This window comes from Ipomoea nil, unplaced genomic scaffold, assembly GCF_001879475.1.
Source record: "Ipomoea nil cultivar Tokyo-kokei standard unplaced genomic scaffold, Asagao_1.1 scaffold2694, whole genome shotgun sequence".
NCBI classification, from domain to species: domain Eukaryota; kingdom Viridiplantae; phylum Streptophyta; class Magnoliopsida; order Solanales; family Convolvulaceae; genus Ipomoea; species Ipomoea nil.
Window position 1 is genome coordinate 3,860,493 of NW_017619122.1, and position 19,092 is coordinate 3,879,584.

At 35.9% G+C, this 19,092-nt stretch overlaps 4 non-coding genes across 4 annotated transcripts; all 4 read right to left on the reverse strand.

Annotated features, from left to right (window-relative positions):
• Nucleotides 1-841: 841 nt before the first annotated feature.
• TRNAF-AAA lies at nucleotides 842-914 on the reverse strand. The gene has a single exon. It is a non-coding gene; the product is annotated as a tRNA-Phe (tRNA).
• A 10,174-nt stretch (nucleotides 915-11,088) lies between these two features.
• On the reverse strand, nucleotides 11,089-11,161 carry TRNAF-GAA. Its single transcript has one exon. It is a non-coding gene; the product is annotated as a tRNA-Phe (tRNA).
• Nucleotides 11,162-14,044: 2,883 nt separating this feature from the next.
• Nucleotides 14,045-14,116, reverse strand: TRNAE-UUC. The gene has a single exon. It is a non-coding gene; the product is annotated as a tRNA-Glu (tRNA).
• A 1,460-nt stretch (nucleotides 14,117-15,576) lies between these two features.
• TRNAE-UUC lies at nucleotides 15,577-15,648 on the reverse strand. The gene has a single exon. It is a non-coding gene; the product is annotated as a tRNA-Glu (tRNA).
• Nucleotides 15,649-19,092: the final 3,444 nt, after the last annotated feature.

Sequence of the window (19,092 nt, forward strand, 5' to 3'; positions counted from 1 at the left end):
ATTCAAAAGAAGTATATCTAATCACATAACTTACTACAGTTAGTCCGAAGAACCAAGCAAGATTCGTGGATCAATTAATAAAAGTGGCTAAATTTTGAGAAGTGACTGAATACATGTTTTGCCAATGCAAACCATGAAACTTAGAATTATAATTGAACTAAATTTATAAATTCTAAGAAATGTGATAAAATTATTATTTAGTGGGTTGTGAGATTTATTGACATAAAACTTGCCTGTAGGCTAAAGTTTAAATTCTACTAAATCCAATTAAACCCTTATGATAATATTTTATCTCAATTATTGCTAAATGGACAGAAGAATTTGGTGACATAAAACTTGCCTGTCGGTTAAAGTTTTACTCAATTATAATATTAATATTTCACACATTTATTGTATGAATATATATTGAAAAAATATATAAATATGAGTGAATTTAAGATATCTCTATGAGATATTTTTAACGATATTACTTTTATAGATTGATTTAATTTATACAAAAAGAAATAAAGAAAAATGTATTTAAGCAATGTTTGGTTTATTATATTGGCTACATGGCAAGAATAACTAGGGAAGCAAACCCGAGACGTCTAAACAAATACACGGAACATACCCAGGGAGAAAGCCAACATTAAACCATACTTTGCACTACAAATATTCTCTAAATTGATAGATATGAAATAGATATGAAATCTTTCGTTGCCGGGAATTGAACCCAGGTCTCCTTAGTCAAAGCCAGATATCCTAACCACTGGACGACAATGGAACACTTCCATGGATTATCTGTTGAAAATTATTAACTTATAATTGTATGGTTCACATTTTAAAACCATCAAAGCTAAGTTGCAATGAACGTGGATCGAACACATGACCTTCAGATCTTTAGTCTAACGCTCTCCCAACTAAGCTATCCTCGCATCTCATAAAAAATTTTTATTCTTAATAAACGAACATTTAGATTTTTGTAACCACAAGTTATTATGTTCCACATATTGCTTCGCATAGTCATTATTGCGTCTTCAAACTCTGATTAAAAGTTAAAACATAGCCACGATGATTACGTTCATGAGAAACAAACCGATGTCATTCCACTACACCAAACATCTCTTGTGCATGTTTCAAATGTTACCACAAGCCAAAGCCAATCATCTATAATAACAACTCTATAATTATTATAAAGTCAACGTAAGCATAAAAAACTGTGACATTTCCTTTCATCACATATATGTATCTATCTATACCTAAATGTTTTTATATTTGGAAAATTACCCGAGTATATATATGTTAGGAATAAATTGTAAATTTTGATGAGCCGAATGTGTTTTTGAAAAACCAAGTAGTCCCCATTTTTATTCTATTTGAGTCAGTTTGAGTCTACAGAGTATGGTGCACCCATATCATGCAACCCATGTACAAGTCTGGAAGATCATGATTTAATTAAAGAAGTTAAGCGGTATTATAGCTTAACACAATTATGTTACGGATAAAGCACCAAGAACCATGCTAGAGGAGTTGGAAGAAACATGTGTGAGCTATGCCAAATGATCCTAAGTTTGAATCTCAAGTGAAGCATTTTTAAGCTTTGGAGACTAGCTTGGACCGTATGGGAGACTAGCTCTGACCGTATGGGAGACTAGCTTGGACCGTATAACCGTATGGGAGACTAGCTCAAGGTCAAGTATATTGGACCGTATACCGTATGGGAGACTAGCTTGGACCGTATAACCGTATGGGAGACTAGCTCAAGGTCAAGTATATTGGACCGTATACCGTATGGGAGGCTAGCTCAAAGTATACCAAACCGTATGAGAGACTAGCTAATATGGAGACTCTCTAAAAAGAGAGTAGCCAATATGGAGACTAAGTAAGGAAAATGCACAAGTTTCACAAAAGCCATGCACCATATGGAGAAACACACCAAGTATGGTGGACCAATCTTAAATTCGAAACAGAGCATCTCACAATGGACAACTGTGAAGTTTTTACAGAGGTTCCAGTATATTATTTTACAAGGATCATGAAGGAGAAAATATCTTATATATTTTCATCTGAACATCAAGTTTTTACGATGGAACCGGAGACGCTCAAAGAAGGCTGATTCGCGGAGAAATTATTTTATACTCAAGCAAGAATCAGCAGATAAATTATTTGATCAACTTGACATGTCAGAGTATTTATGAAGGACCAGAAATGTCAAAGATTGTCGTGCCGAACTTATTCAAAATTTGGAGGCTACAAAATTCAAGACACTGCAACGGGCAAATTATTCAAATCATCTGACAAAAGGAGAAAAGGCATCTACCTAATATTTCAGATCAAGTTGACAATATCTTTTGATCAACTACAATTCAAAATGGACGATCGAGATCGAAAGATGATCAACGGGCAAATAGCTTTCACTAGCTATAAATTGTCCAAGCAGACTTGAAGACAAGCAGCAGTTAAGAAAGAAAAACCCCAAGTGATAGAGCAGTTCAACAACTTGAACAACGGCTAAGACATACAAGAAAAAGATACAAGCTATTTTTTTAATTAGCCAAAAAGGGGGAAATAGAGCTTCATAGAATAAAATTCAAGTCTGAGTGAGAGAGAAATTTTATTTGTTTGTAATATTCTCTACTGAGTGTAGAAAGAGGGCGGAGTAACTAGAGAGAGTGAAAAACCCTGGTTGAGTGTAGGTTTGTGCGTAGCACTCGTGGTGAAGGGCAGAGTAACATGAGTAGCTTGTGAAAACCCTGTGAGGACGTAGCTTTGTGCGTAGTTCTCGTGGTGTAGGAGTACAGCTTGGTGCGAAGTACTCGGGAAGGCGGAGTAACAAGAGGAACTTGCGAAAAACCTTGGAGGAGTGTAGCTTTGTGCGAAGCACTCGGAGAAGTGTCAGTGGACACTTATTCACTATTGTATCTGGGTGATCGAAGAATAGTGAATTTCCTCCTTGAAGTGAAAGGAGAAGAGTGGACTAGGAGGATTACACCACCTCTGAACCACTATAAATCTCTCTCTCTATTTACTTACTGCTCATATATTTTGTGCATGCTTATTCTAACTGCGAACTAACCCGATTACGATTTATCGCATATCTTTATCTGTCTGGGTTTGATAGTTCCCACGTTTGCATGCAAGCCAAACTTTACGTACATCATCCTTGAACCATATCAAGTGTTTCTAACGTGTTGCATGTTTAGAATATCTTTTTGAGCACCGCACTTATAAGCATAACACTTTACCGCTACTTATTCCGCTGCACACTCTATGTTGCTTATCTTGTTAATGCTTGTTACTTAGAGTTGAAATTACCAAAGTTTTATTTGCCTTGTAAGTTTTCGAAGAAAGTTTGAAAAGTTAGAGAAGTCTATTCACCCCCCTCTAGACTTCTCGCCACCCTTTCGGGACCAACATGTGGTATCAGAGCGGTTGTCTATTTGAGTCAATTTTGACTGCTAGATAGATCTCAAAATCTTTAAATGAAGAGAGATATGGCTCTTGCTCAAAATTTGCTTTTCTCACTTGATAAATTTGATGATTGGAAAATACGTATGCAGGTGCACTTATCTGCTTTAAATGACGAAATGTGGGAAGTCATCGCAAATGGTCCTATCCAAATTATGGAAGTTAACACTGCCGCCGCACTAACTCCAAATGCTCCACGATATATTCCAAAGCCAAAAATGGAGTGGACAAAGGAAGATAGAGGGCGAAATAATTTGGACAACATTGCCAAAGATATTTTGTTCAAAGCGGTCGATGACACCATATTCCCAAAGATTCGAAAGTGCACCACAGCAAAAGAAATATGGGATACACTTATCGGAATCAGTGAAGGCGATGAACAAGAAAAAGACAACAAACTAACCATTGCCTTGAAGAGGTTCGAAGATTTCAAAATGCTACCGAACGAAAGCATCACCGACATGGAAGCTCGATTAATCAAAATTCTTGGAGAGATCACGGATCTGGGAAAGACCATTACGCAGAAAGAAATATCGCTCAAAGTGTTACGCGGACTACCTACAAATTGGGATATGAAGGTGACCGTAATGCACGATCATAGAGATCTAAGGACATTATCTACGGATAAACTCTTTAGTGATCTTAAGGCATATGAGTTCGAAATGAAGACACGAGTCGAGGAAGAACGTGATGAACGAACATCCGCATTGATGGCCGAACAACCCTCAACATCAAGGTCAGTAGGAAATAATGATGTTTTAACTGACGAACAATTTTCTTTATTTGTTAGGAAATTCAAGAAGTTCATGCGAAAGAACAAAGGATCACCACAAGGAAATTTCTTTCGAGAAAATAGAAGATTAAGAAGGGAACCGGTCGAAGATAACACAAACGTGTGTTACAATTCTAGAAAGCCTGGACATTTTATGGTCGAATGTCCACACCCCAAGGCGGACAAAAATTCGAATACTTCTCCACAAGTGGAATACAAATCCAAAGAGAAGAAATTCAAAAAGGGCAAACGGAAGGCACTAATAAGCGATCCGTTAGAAGCAAGTGAATCCGAAGAATCATCTAGTGACGAGAGTGATTCATCACAAGAAGATACAGCGCTACTATGTCTAATGGGCAAGACATCCGAACATGAGGAATGCTACATGGCGCGTGAAATCGACGAAGAGGAAGTTTGGTATTTCGATAGCGGTTGCTCTCGACATATGACCGGCAATAAAGCTAGTCTAGTTGAGTTCAAAAGTATCGAAGGACCAAAAATAGTGTTCAGTGGAAACGATCGATATGGAATGACAAAAGGAACAGGCGCAATTGTGAAAAATGGTCTACAAATTGATGACGTATCTTATGTCAAAGGATTAAAATTTAACTTGTTTAGTACAAGTCAATTTTGCGACAAAGGATATCTTGTAGAATTTTACAAAGGCAAATGTCAAGTCAAGGACGAATCTACGAATGAAGTCGTACTCGCCGGATCAAGAAAGAAAAACATGTATGTTGTGGATTGGAGTACAACGATGAAATCCGTATGCTTGATGGCAAATAATTCGAATGAAGCTTGTTGGGAATGGCACAGAAGGCTAAATCATTTGAATTTCAAAACCATCAACAAGCTTGCAAGAAACAATATAGTCGAAGGACTACCCAACATTGTGTTCAAGAAAAATCAAATTTGTGATGCATGCCAGAAAGGAAAACAAATCAAAGCATCATTCAAAGTCAAAGCTCAAGAGTCAACATCAAGACTCTTAAGTCTATTGCACATGGATTTATTTGGTCCAGTAGACCCAGTAAGTATAAGTGTTAAGAAATACACTTTGGTTGTTGTTGATGATTTTTCTAGGTACACATGGACAATATTTATCAAGAAAAAGGATGAAGTCTTATCAAAGTTGCCAGAGCTATTGAAGCTACTGCAAGTCGAAAAAGACATGAAGATTGCAACAATACGAACCGATCGAGGAACAGAGTTCGTGAACAGAGTGATTCAATCTTACTGCAATTCGCAAGGAAACTTACATCAATTATCTGCCGCACGAACGCCGCAACAAAATGGTGTAGCTGAAAGAAGAAATCGAACACTCAAGGAAGCCGCACGAGTCATGATAACGGCCGCCGGACTACCAAAAAGATTTTGGGCAGAAGCGATTAACACGGCGTGCTATACTCAAAATCACAGTCTAATCCACAAGTCTTATAACAAAACACCTTATGAATTATGGAAAGGGAGAAAACCCAATCTCACCTATTTTCATACATTTGGTTGTAAATGTTTTGTACTTGTTAATGGAAAGTCTCAATTAAAGACTTTTGACGAGCGAGCGGACGAAGGAATATTCTTAGGATATTCATCCACCAGCAAGGCGTATAGAATTTTCAATAAATCAACCATGGTGGTAGAAGAATCGATTCATGTTGTGTTCGATGAAAATCACGGCAATAATGGCAAAAATGATGAAGGTAATCGTGATTTAATTATTTCTAATGACAATTTCGAAGACAATGTGTTGCAGGAAGTAGAAGAATCAAGTGATATGGGTGATCACCAAATTGAGGCAATATCAAATGTGATACCCGAAATATCACGCACAACTGAAATTGCACAAGAAGAAATTCCAGTAGTTGAACCCGAAGATGCAACCGTCATTAATACACAACAAGTGGAATCACATCAAGAAGGAAACTCTGAGAATCCAACAAAATTCCAACCAAATCGAAAATGGCTAAGAAGTCACACACATGACTTAGTCATTGGAGATCCAAGTGACGGAGTGAAGACGCGATCATCTACTAGGAACCAACAACAAGATGCAATGTTCTCATGCTTTCTATCACAACTGGAACCAAAAGAAATTGATGAAGCTTTAGCCGATCCAAGTTGGATAGATGCCATGCAAGAGGAATTAAGATCAATTCAAGCGCAACGACGTACGGAAACGTGTTCCAAGACCAACGCACCAAAATGTAATTGGCACTAAATGGGTCTTTAGGAACAAAGCAAACGAAGACGGCGTCACTGTTAGGAATAAAGCAAGATTAGTCGCGAAGGGGTATTCACAAGAAGAAGGAACTGATTTTGATGAGACATTCGCCCCCGTCGCACAACTCGAAGCAATCCGGATATTCCTAGCATATGCAGGGCACAAGAATTTCGTGGTATATCAAATGGACGTAAAGAGCGCATTTTTTAATGGCTTACTTGAAGAAGAAGTTTACGTCGAACAACCACCTGGTTTTGAGGTAAAAGACGTTGGTGATCAAGTCTACAAATTAAAGAAGGCATTGTATGGGTTAAAACAAGCTCCGCGAGCTTGGTACGACACCTTGTCAATGTTCTTAATTAGTTGTGGATTCACCAAAGGTCTAGTCGATAAAACCCTCTTTAGAATTCAAGAAAATAATCACATTTTATTAGTACAAATTTATGTTGATGATATTATCTTTGGATGTACTGATAAATCTTTATGTGAGAAATTTTCTAAGCTCATGCAGAACAGGTTCGAGATGAGTATGATGGGAGAATTAAATTACTTTTTGGGACTGCAAGTCAAGCAACTTGAAGAAGGAATTTTCATAAATCAAGCCAAGTACACAAGAGATCTTATCAAGAAATTTGGCATAGATGGAAAATCCTCAGTCAAAATTCCCATGAGTACATCTCAAAAATTGGATAAAGATGATGAAGGAAAAGACGTCGATCAAACGATGTATCGAGGGATGATTGGATCGTTACTATACTTAACCGGAAGCAGACCGGACATATCCTACTCGGTTGGCGTATGTGCAAGATTCCAATCAAAGCCCAAAGAGAGTCATCTGATTGCAACCAAGAAGATAATTCAATATCTCAAAGGAACAATCAATGTGGGATTATGGTATCCCAAAGAAGGATATTTTACACTAACTGGTTATTCAGATGCAGATTTTGCAGGTTGTAAAATAGACCGAAAAAGTACCCCAGGGACATGCCAGTTCTTAGGGGGAAGATTGGTCTCTTGGTTCAGCAAAAAGCAAAACTCCATAGCTACGAGCATTGCCGAAGCCGAATATATTGCAGCTGGGAGTTGTTGTGCACAAATCTTGTGGATGAAGCAACAATTATTGGACTATGGGATTAAGTGCGAAAATGTTAGCATTTTATGCGATAATACAAGTGCAATCGCCATAACCCAAAATCCGGTGCTTCATTCGCGAACCAAGCATATTGACGTTCGACACCATTTTATCCGAGACCACGTCGAAAAAAAAGATTTGAAAATCGATTATGTTCCCACGGAGAATCAAATTGCCGACATTCTCACAAAGCCGTTGTGTGAATCTCGTTTTGCAACTCTAAGGCATGAAATGGGAATGATCGAAATGAGCTAAGCAATTCCTTAACTCTTAATTTTTGTTAATTTTTGATACGTACTGTGTGTATTGCATGTAATCTATGTGATCTATGTGTTTTAATTTGAATTTGTGTATGTACGTATAATATATGTTTATTTGTGTACATATTTTCGTAAAATTTATGTGTTATAATTTTGTCTTACGAAATCTGCGTACCTAAATTTGCGATTTATTTATGTGATACGTATGTCTATTTAATTTGTCACGTGTAAACATAATTAATTTGTGTAATTTGTTTGCTAAATGTGTTTAATTAGATTAATTTGACTTAAGTATGTAATTTAGGGGGAATGTTCTTTTAATTGGGTTAATTTTGATGAAATCGTATATATTTGCATGCCTATTGGGTTTATTTGAGTTTGCATGTTGAGAAAAATGTTTTTCTGATCAATGGTTGCCCATTTTGGAGATTCAAAAGTGAAACAAGTTAGGCCCAATTTCAGAAAGTCAAAAGATTTATTTGTTTTGGGAACTTGAAATTTCTTTTCAGATATTAGGTATCAGTTTGATCAATTTATTTTTATCAGGTTTCTTTTCAGAAAATCAGCTTTATTGAAATATGAAATTGAAATAATAATATTTAGCTGGAGTATATTTATTGGTCTAACAGATTATTTTCGAGATTTTTTTATCTGATTTGCTCCAGGTTGGCGGTTATTTGAATCACAATTTTTGGCGCCATGTACTCACAAATGGAGTATATAAATATGAGCTGGCAAATTTAAATCATGTGGAAGGTCGAATTTATCCTCAAGGAGATCAATACTCTCTCTCTACCCACTAGAGGGCAAAAGAGTAATTTCTCACCCTTCTCCCTCAATTCTAACGGGTAGAATTGGAAATCTAGAAGAACTCAAAGTCTTCTTCCTCCTCCTCTCTCTCGCCGGCCGGAAAAACACACTAGAAGAAGCCAAAAATCTCTCAATGCTCCTATACCCACTCTAATTTCTCTACACAAAAATCTTCTACACACTAAAACCCATCACCCAAACCCAAAATCCTACCCAAATAACCTCACAATCCAAAAACCCATCCCTTCTATCCTATTTCGGACCTCACTGCCGAATCACTCAATCTTGCACCAAAAATTACTAAATTCTATTTCTACTCAAATGGAGGCTAATCAAGTGGAGATGGAGTCATTCACAACCGGAGGAACAAGGAAGTCAAGCCGTGTACTTAGCGGGATGATTCTTGATGTCACCGACTTCAATAAGCAAGTGGAGGACAAATCTATTGGGGTAAAAATTATCAACTCTCTCGAATCTAGTGGGTTGTTAAATTATTTCTACGATCAAAGGTGTTGATGTAGAAATTAATCTCGATGATTTTCGGAGGATGTTTAATCTTGTTGAATCAAATTTAAGGGTAGAAAATCATGTGCATGATGTCAATGCCATTTGGGCCAAGGTACGCGATGCAAACGCACCGCTATCTCCGAAGGTTAATGGTAACAAAAGAGATTTGAAGAAGGATTATGGATTGTTGTTGGATATTGTTCATAAATGTGTAGAATCCCGGTATCATTGCCGTGACAAGTTGTCAAAAGAAAAATTGTTGATTATGGATATTATCTTGAACAATATTTGTGTGGATTGGGGTGCTTTTATGTTTGGAAGGTTGTGTGAGTCTATAAGGAAGGCGGAACCTTTGTTGGATGGATGGTTTCAACAGGAGATCAGTTACGGGTTTGCCGTTGGTGAGATTTTGAGAACCAAAAATGTCACCCTTACCAAAGCCAAGCATATTACAAACCATAGCTACCTCTTTCAGCCACCCAACTCCAATGAACCTAAAAATCCTACCTTACCCACAAGCCTACCAAAACCCACCCGAAAAAGAAAATTGCCCAACCCCTTTCAAAACCTTAAACAATATATCCGAGAACCAAGCCATGAAGGATCAAACACCCATGCCGTCCGATCCAACGAAGAACAATCAAGCCACCCAATCTCAAGACCCTTAACCACTCAAAACCCGAACCCAATTATCTTTGAGAGCCACGGCTTTGTTGAGGAAAATAGAGTTGAGGTGAATGTTGTTGAGAATGATCAAATTGAAGTTGGAAGTGATGATGAGATATCCACAATTGGGGCGGATAGTGCACTTTTGGAGGAGTATAAAAGAGCACTAGAATGGAGAGCATAGAGATTAGGAGACCACAACATGTTGGCCGAATCAATAGGGCCGAATACCTTGGAAAGGGAAGAAATGGTGTTGAATTGGTTGGGTACACGTGATCTTGCTAAAGCTACCCGGTTTTCGGTGATTAATTCTTGTTTTTTGACTAAGCTTGCTAAGAAGAAAAGAACTGAAAAAGGTGTTATGACGGAAGCCACAACCGAAGTGCCTATAGGTGAATTTGATCCGAATGATATTCGCCGTGCCACCGCTATGTCTTTAGAGGATACCCGAAGAGGACCCGGAGAGGGATCTTTGACGAGAAATGATGGTGTAGAGATCGTGGCATTTGATCCATATCCTGCGAATTTTGGAGATGAAAATTTGAATGAAAATTTGAGCTTTGAATCTTACTTTCCACAACCCGTAACGGAGGTTACGGAGTCTATTCGTGAAGAAAGAAATGCACTAAGTCAAGGGGTTTCTTTGAACTTGGATGAAACAAGGAATTTGCCTAATTTGCCATCTTCCTATGAGTTTTATGACCAAGAACATCCAAGAAATAGATCAACATTGCTTCTTTGCTACAACACTGAGGAAGCCGAACCCAACCTTGTTGATACAATGATCACCACACCAAGAGATGATTTTGCACACCCTTTGCCAATTCCAACCCCACCCGTGCAACATGAACCCTTGATCAATACTCAAGCCTTAAGAGAAGAGATTGTTGGAGATGTTAAGGCCATTGTACAAGAATCTACGGGTGGATTGAGAACAAAGATGGAGGCAATAAACACAAAACTTGATGATTATCACAAGGAGATGGTGGATCGTGCTCAACAATTGTTTAATAGGCAAGGCCTATTAAAAACCGAAATTGACACGGCCAAAGATGAATTGAAGAAAGATGTGATGAAGTTGTTCAATGAAATGGGAAAGCATGGGTCCGATACTACGTCGAGGCTCAAACTTTTGGAACAACAAGTGCAAGGTTTACTAACTCAATCACGTATTCACATGGATCTTCTAGAGGGAGTGCTGTTGAAATTCATCTTTTAAAAATTATTAACTTGTAATTGTATGGTTTACATTTTAAAACCAACAGAGCTAAGTTGCGGTGAACGTGGATCGAACAAGTGACCTTCAGATCTTCAATCTGACACTCTCCCAACTGAGCTATCCACGCACCTCATAGAAACTTTTTATTCTTAATAAACGAACGTTTAGCTTTTTGTAACCATATGATATTATGTTCCACATATTGCTTCGCATAGTCATTATTGTGTCTTCAAACTCTGATTAAAAGTTAAAACATAGCCACGATGATTACGGTTCATGAGAAACAAACCGATTTAATTCCACTACACCAAACATCTCTTGTGCATGATTCAATTCTTACCACAAGCCAAAGCCAATCATCTATAATAACAACTCTATATAATTATTATAAAGTCTAATGTACGCATAAAAAACTGTGACATTTCCTTTCATCACATATATGTATCTATCTATACCTAAACGTTTTTATATTTGGAAAATTACGCGAGTGTATATACTAATTACTAATTACTAAATTCTCAATTCTCTAAATCCCAATTTTGTATTTCTGTTACACACTTAGATTTCTATCTTGTAATTTGAATTAAGTTTTATGTTATGTTCGGACATTGGATTTTTAAATATGTAGTTTTGTCTTGTTGTTTGGACTCATTATTGATTGAGGAATTTGAAATATGCATCGTTGATGTGTTCATTCGATTTTAAATTTTAAATTAATAAAAAATAATTAATTAATTAATTGCGCTAAAGAACTAGAGAATGTTAATGTTCTCAATTTGACTGAACCAAACTAAACTACAATGTTAAACAAAATGGTTTCGTATTTTCGGAACTGAAAAATATAAATCAAACCTTGAAAAAAAAATGGACCCGAACTGTAAATTGAAATTCCCACCCCTAATTTTAGGTTCTTTTAATAAATTTTAATACAATTCCATTAAGTAAATTTACAAGTTTATCAAGATATTATTGCATTTTCGTTAAATTATTATTGCAAGTTGATAAAGTCACTACTGCAAGTCCTTTAAAAAAAAAAAGTCACTACTACAAGTTCATTATGTCATTTATGCTCGTCCATCAAAACATTATTACAAGTTCATTTAATTACTATTGCGTACTCATTAAGCCATTATTGTAGGTATAGTAAGTCATCATAGGTCATCTATATTATTAATATATCACACATTTATTGTAAGAACATATTGAAAGAATATATCAATATGAGTGAATTTAAAATAACACTATGAGATATTTTTAACGACATTACTTTTATTGATTGATTTTATTTATACAAAAAGAAATAAAGAAAAATGTATTTAAACAATGTTTGGCTTATTATATTGGCAACATGGCGAGAATAACCGTCTAAACATACCCAGAGAGAAAGCCAACATTAAACCATACTTTGCACTACAAATCTTCACTAAATTGATAGATATGAAATCTTCCGTTGCCGGGAATCAAACCGGGTATCCTGGGTGAAAGCCAGATATCCTAACCGCTGGACGACAACGGAACGCTTCCATGGATTATCTGTTGAAAACAATATTTTGAAAATTATTAACTTATAATTGAATGGTTTACATTTTAAAACCATCAAAACTAAGTTGCGGTGAACATGGATCAAACACGACCTTCAGATCTTCAGTCTGACGCTCTCCCAACTGAGCTGTCCCCACACCTCATAGAAACTTTTTATTCGTAATAAACGAACATTTAGCTTTTTGTAACCATATGATATTATTTTCCACATATTGCTTCGCATAGTCATTACTGCGTCTTCGAACTCTGATTAGAAGATAAAACATAGCCGCGATGAGTACGTTCATGAGAAACAAACCGATTTCATTCCACTACATCAAACATCTCTTGTGCATGATTCAATTGTTACCACAAGCCAAAGCCAATCATCTTTATTAAAAACTCTATAATTATTATAAAGTCTAATGTAAGCATAAAAAACTGTGACATTTCCTTTCATCACATATATGTATCTATCTATACATAAATGTTTTTACATTTGGAAAATTACGCGAGTATATATACTACTTACTAGTTACTAAATTCTCAATTCTCTAAATCCCAATTTTGTATTTCAATTGGACACTTAGATTGCAATCTTGTAATTTGAATTAAGTTTTACTTTATGTTTGGACATTGGATTTTTAAATCTGTAGTGTTGTCTTGTAGTTTGGACTCATTATTGATTGAGGAATTTGAAATATGCATCGTTGATGTGTTCATTCAATTTTAAATTTTAAATTAATAATAATTAATTAATTAATTAATTGCGCTAAAGAACTAGAGAATGTTAATGTTTTCAAATTGACCGAACCAAACTAAACTACAATGTTAAATAGAATGGTTTCGTATTTTCAAAACTGAAAAATATAAATCAAACCGAGAAAAAAAAATGGACCCGAACTGTAAATCGAAATTCCCACCCCTAAATTTTGGTTATTTTAATTACTATTAATACAATTCCATTAAGTAAATTAACAAGTTTTTCAAGATATTATTGCATGTTCGTTAAATTACTATTGCAAGTTCATTAAGTCACTACTGCAAGTCCTTAAAAAAAAATCACTACTAAAAGTTCATGAAGTCATTTATGCTCGTCCATCAAAACATTATTACAAGTTCATTAAATTACTATTGCATACTCATTAAGCCATTATTGTAGGTATAGTAAGTCATCATAGGTCATCTATATTATTAATATATCACACATTTATTGTAAGAACATATTGAAAAAATATATCAATATGAGTGAATTTAAAATAACTCTATGAGATATTTTTAACGACATTACTTTTATTGATTGATTTTATTTATACAAAAAGAAATAAAGAAAAATATATTTATGCAATGTTTGGCTTATTATATTGGCAACATGGTTTGGCTTAAGAATAACCGTCTAAACAAATACACTGGACATACCCAGAGAGAAAGCCAACATTAAACCATACTTTGCACTACAAATCTTCACTAAATTGATAGATATGAAATCTTCCATTGTCGGGAATCAAACCCGGGTCTCCTGGGTGAAAGCCAAATATCCTAACCACTGGACGACAACGGAACGCTTCCATGGATTATCTGTTGAAAATCATCTTTTGAAAATTATTAACTTATAATTGAATGATTTACATTTTAAAACCATCAAACCTAAGTTGCGGTTAACGTGGATCAAACATGTGACCTTCAGATCTTCAGTCTAACGCTCTCCCAACTGAGCTTTTCCCGCATCTCATAGAAACTTTTTATTCTTAATAAACGAACGTTTAGCTTTTTGTAACCATAAGTTATTATGTTCCACATATTGCTTCGAATAGTCATTACTGCGACTTCGAACTCTGATTAGAAGTTAAAACATAGCCGCGATGAGTACGTTCATGAGAAACAAACCGATTTCATTCCACTACATCAAACATCTCTTGTGCATGATTCAATTGTTACCACAAGCCAAAGCCAATCATCTTTATTAACAACTCTATAATTATTATAAAGTCTAATGTAAGCATAAAAAACTGTGACATTTCCTTTCATCACATATATGTATCTATCTATACATAAATGTTTTTACATTTGGAAAATTACGCGAGTGTACATACTAATTACTAATTACTAAATTCTCAATTCTCTAAATCCAAATTTTTTATTTCTATTAGACACTTAGATTGCTATCTTGTAATTTGAATTAAGTTTTATGTTATGTTTGGACATTGGATTTTTAAATATGTAGTGTTGTCTTGTTGTTTGGACTCATTATTGATTGAGGAATTTGAAATATGCATCGTTGACGTCTTCATTCGATTTTAAATTTTAAATTAATAAAAAATAATTAATTAATTAATTGCGCTAAAGAACTAAAGAATGTTAATGTTCTCAAATTGACCGACCCAAACTAAAATACAATGTTAAATAGAATGGTTTCGTATTTTCAAAATTGAAACATATAAATCAAACCTAGAAAAAAAAAATGAACCCAAACTGTAAATCGAAATTCCCACCCCTAATTTTAGGTTCTTTTAAGTACTATAAATACAATTCCATTAAGTAAATTAACAAGTTTATCAAGATATTATTGCATGTTCCTTAAATTACTATTGCAAGTTGATTTAGTCACTACTGCAACTCCTTTAAAAAAAAAAGTCACTACTACAAGTTCATTAAGTCATTTATGCTCGTCCATCAAAACATTATTACAAGTTCATTAAATTACTATTGCATACTCATTAAGCCACTATTGTAGGTATAGTAAGTCATCGTAGGTCATCTATATTATTAATATATCACACATTTATTGTATGAACATATTGAAAAAATATATCAATATGAGTGAATTTAAAATAACTCTATGAGATATTTTTAACGACATAACTTTTATTGATTGATTTTATTTATACAAAAAGAAATAAAGAAAAATGTATTTAAACAATGTTCGGTATATTCAAATACACTGGGCATACCCAGAGAGAAAGCCAACATTAAACCATACTTTGCACTACAAATCTTCGCTAAATTGATAGATATGAAATCTTCCTTTGCTGGGAATTGAACCCGGGTCTCCTGGGTGAAAGCCAGATATCCTAACCGCTGGACGACAACGGAACGCTTCCATGGATTATCTGTTGAAAATCATCTTTTGAAAATTATTAACTTATAATTGTATGGTTTACATTTTAAAACCATCAAAGCTAAGTTGTGGTGAACGTGGATCAAACACGTGACCTTCAGATCTTCAGTCTGACGCTCTCCCAACTGAGCTATCCCCGCACCTCATAAAAACTTTTTATTCTTAATAAACGAACGTTTAGCTTTTTGTAACCATATGATATTATTTTCCACATATTGCTTCGCATAGTCATTATTGATAACAAGCGTTGAAGAAGAAGAATTGTACATATTTTTGATGATGTTACAATGAAAGATGATACAGGAATTTATAGGTGAATACATTTGGTTATTAAAGGAAATAGAATAAATTTTAAGGCTGTAAATCAACTGTAATATCTCATCCATTATTTACTATGATATGATGAATCAGCTGATCCCTGTAATTGCTCATATGATTATTCTTTTTCCTTTTTAACACTCTCCCTCAAGTTGAGTAGTGGGATTTCCGATACTTAACTTCACCAGACAGTTGCTGAAAATCTTGCCATTAACTGCTTTTGTCAATATATCTGCTAATTGGTCTTCAGATCGAACAAATGGTAACTCTATTATCCCTGCTTCCAGCTTCTCTTTGATGAAGTGTCTATCAACCTCTACATGCTTTGTACGATCATGTTGTACTGGGTTTTCTGAGATTTGGATTGCTGCCTCATTATCACACATGATCTTGATAGTTTCGGTTGGGGGAAAACCGATCTCAGTTAGAAGTTTCCGTATCCATAATATTTCTGCTAAGCCTCGTGCCACCCCACGATACTCAGCTTCTGCACTAGAATGAGCAACCACTTTTTGTTTTTTGCTTCTCCACTTAACCAGATTTCCCCCCACCAGGGTAAAATATCATGATGTTGATCTTCGATCTCCTTTATCTCCTGCCCAGTCTGCATCCGTATACCCTAGGATTTTCATATGCCCATTTGGTTTGAAGAGAACTCCATGGCCAGCTGTTCCCTTGAGATATCTAATAATCCTCCACACTGCTTCCATGTGTGTTACTTGGGGTTGATGCATGAATTGACTAACAACACCTACTACGTATGCTATGTCTGGGCGAGTATGTGAGAGATAAATTAGTTTTCCCACTAGCCGTTGATATCTTTCTTTGTTTGCTAACTCGTCTCCTTCTACCATTTGAAGCTTATGATTCACCATCATTGGGGTATCCACAGGTTTGCAATCAATCATTCCTGTTTCGGCTAATAGATCTAGAACATATTTTTTCTGACAGACAAAGATCCCTTGTTTAGATCTTAGTACTTCTATTCCAAGAAAGTACTTAAGTCTTCCCAAGTCCTTCATCTCGAATTCTGTAAACAAATTTTTCTTTAGTTCTGTCATTTCCTCCTTATCGTTTCCTGTAATGATCATGTCATCAACATATATAATCAGACATGTTACAAGACTACCTCTTCGTTTGAGGAACAGAGTATGATCCGAGTTACTCTGTTTAAATCCATATCTTTTCATTGCTCGAGTAAATCTGCCAAACCAAGCTCGAGGAGACTGTTTTAGCCCATAGAGAGATTTCTTTAACCGGCAACTTCACCTGTCTTGAAGTCTCCCGCGAATCCGGGAGGTGCTTCCATATATACTTCTTCTTTTAATTCTCCATGCAGGAAAGCGTTCTTTATATCAAACTGATAAAGTGGTCATCCTTCATTTGCAGCTATCGAGAAAAGAACCTGGATCGTGTCAATCTTGGCTACTGGAGAGAAAGTCTCTGAGTAGTCAATCCCATATGGCTGAGTGTAACCTTTAGCTACTAACCGAGCCTTATACCTTTCAATAGTCCCATCTGGATTATGTTTGATTGTAAAAACCCAACGACATCCCACCGGTTTTTTTCTTAACAGAAGTGCACACTTTTCCCATGTGTCATTTTTCATCAATGCCTCCATCTCCGTTTCCATTGCATCTTTCCAGTTCTTTGATTCGAAGGCTTGTTTCACAGTAGCTGGAGTTTCTTCAGAATATAGTGATGAAACAAAAGCCCTAGCTTCTTCAGACAGGTTTCCTTTGGATATATTGGTCACTGGATACTTTGATCCTCGAGTCTCTTTTTATGGAGAGGACCGTTTAGGTGGAATTCCTCTGTTTGCCCTAGGAGGTAACACATATCTTTCTGGTGTTTCTTCTTGTGGTAGTTCACCCTGCTCTACCATTTCCTCCCGGACTAGTTCAACCTGTTCTGTTGTTTTCTCACCATGGTCAAAAGAAATAGATGGACTTCCAGAAGATTCAATATGTTCCGGGGAGTGAGAAGTAGAAGAGTGAGTATCAGAAGAGTAAGTATTACTCACCTCAGGCATCAGGTTGGGAGGAGCATTTTCAATGGCACTAACGATTGGTTCTGCAGATTGTGTGGGAGTATCAAGTGACTCATCTTTGGTACTATGATTAATCTCCTCTGATGATGAAACATATTTCAACCAACTTACTGTGTCTAAGCATCCCTTCTCCCCCTGACCACTGTGTTGGGAATTGTAGTAATACTCAGTTTCAAGAAAGTCACAGTTCATGGTGGTGAACATTTGACGTGTCTTTGGATTATAACACCTGTAACCTTTTTGGTTTACTCCATAACCAATGAATACACACTTCTCAGCACAAGGGTCAAGTCTCGTTCGATTCGTTTTGGGTATATGGACAAAAACAGAACAACCAAAGATTCGTGGTTGAAGAGTAAGAGCAGGGGGTACTTTGGTAAATCCTGATAGAGTTTGTAATGGAGTTTTTAGTTTGAGGATGTTGGTTGGGAGTCGATTGATAAGGTAAGTGGCTGTTGCGATAGCTTCAGGCCAAAAAGATTTAGGAACTCGTGACTCAATCAGAAGAGCCCGAGTTATTTCTAACAGAATACGATTTTTTCGTTCAACTACACCATTCTGTTCTGGAGTATGTGGGCAAGTAGTTTGATGAATTACCCCCATTTTTTGAAAAAATTGTTGCATATGGGTGTTAACAAATTCCCCTCCATTATCAGATCGAAAAATCTGAATATTCTTTTGGAACTGGGTTTGAATCATGGCATAGAACATGGTGAATTTATCAAAAACTTCTGACTTGTGTTTCAAGAAGTAAACCCAGGTCATTCGAGTACAATCATCCACAAATATTAAGAAAAAATGAAAGTTTTGTCCCCCAATAATCGGAGCCGGACCCCAAACATCAGAATGGATCAATGAAAAAGGTAAATCAACCCTTGTGTTATTTGGTTTAAAGGTTTGTCTATGGCTTTTTGCTAACACACACGTCTCACATTTTGACATATTATTGGAGGGAAATAATTTTGGGAACAAAATATGTAAATACCCATTAGATGGATGTCCAAGTCTCCTATGCCATAACCAGGCTTCACAATCTACGGTTCCATGAGCC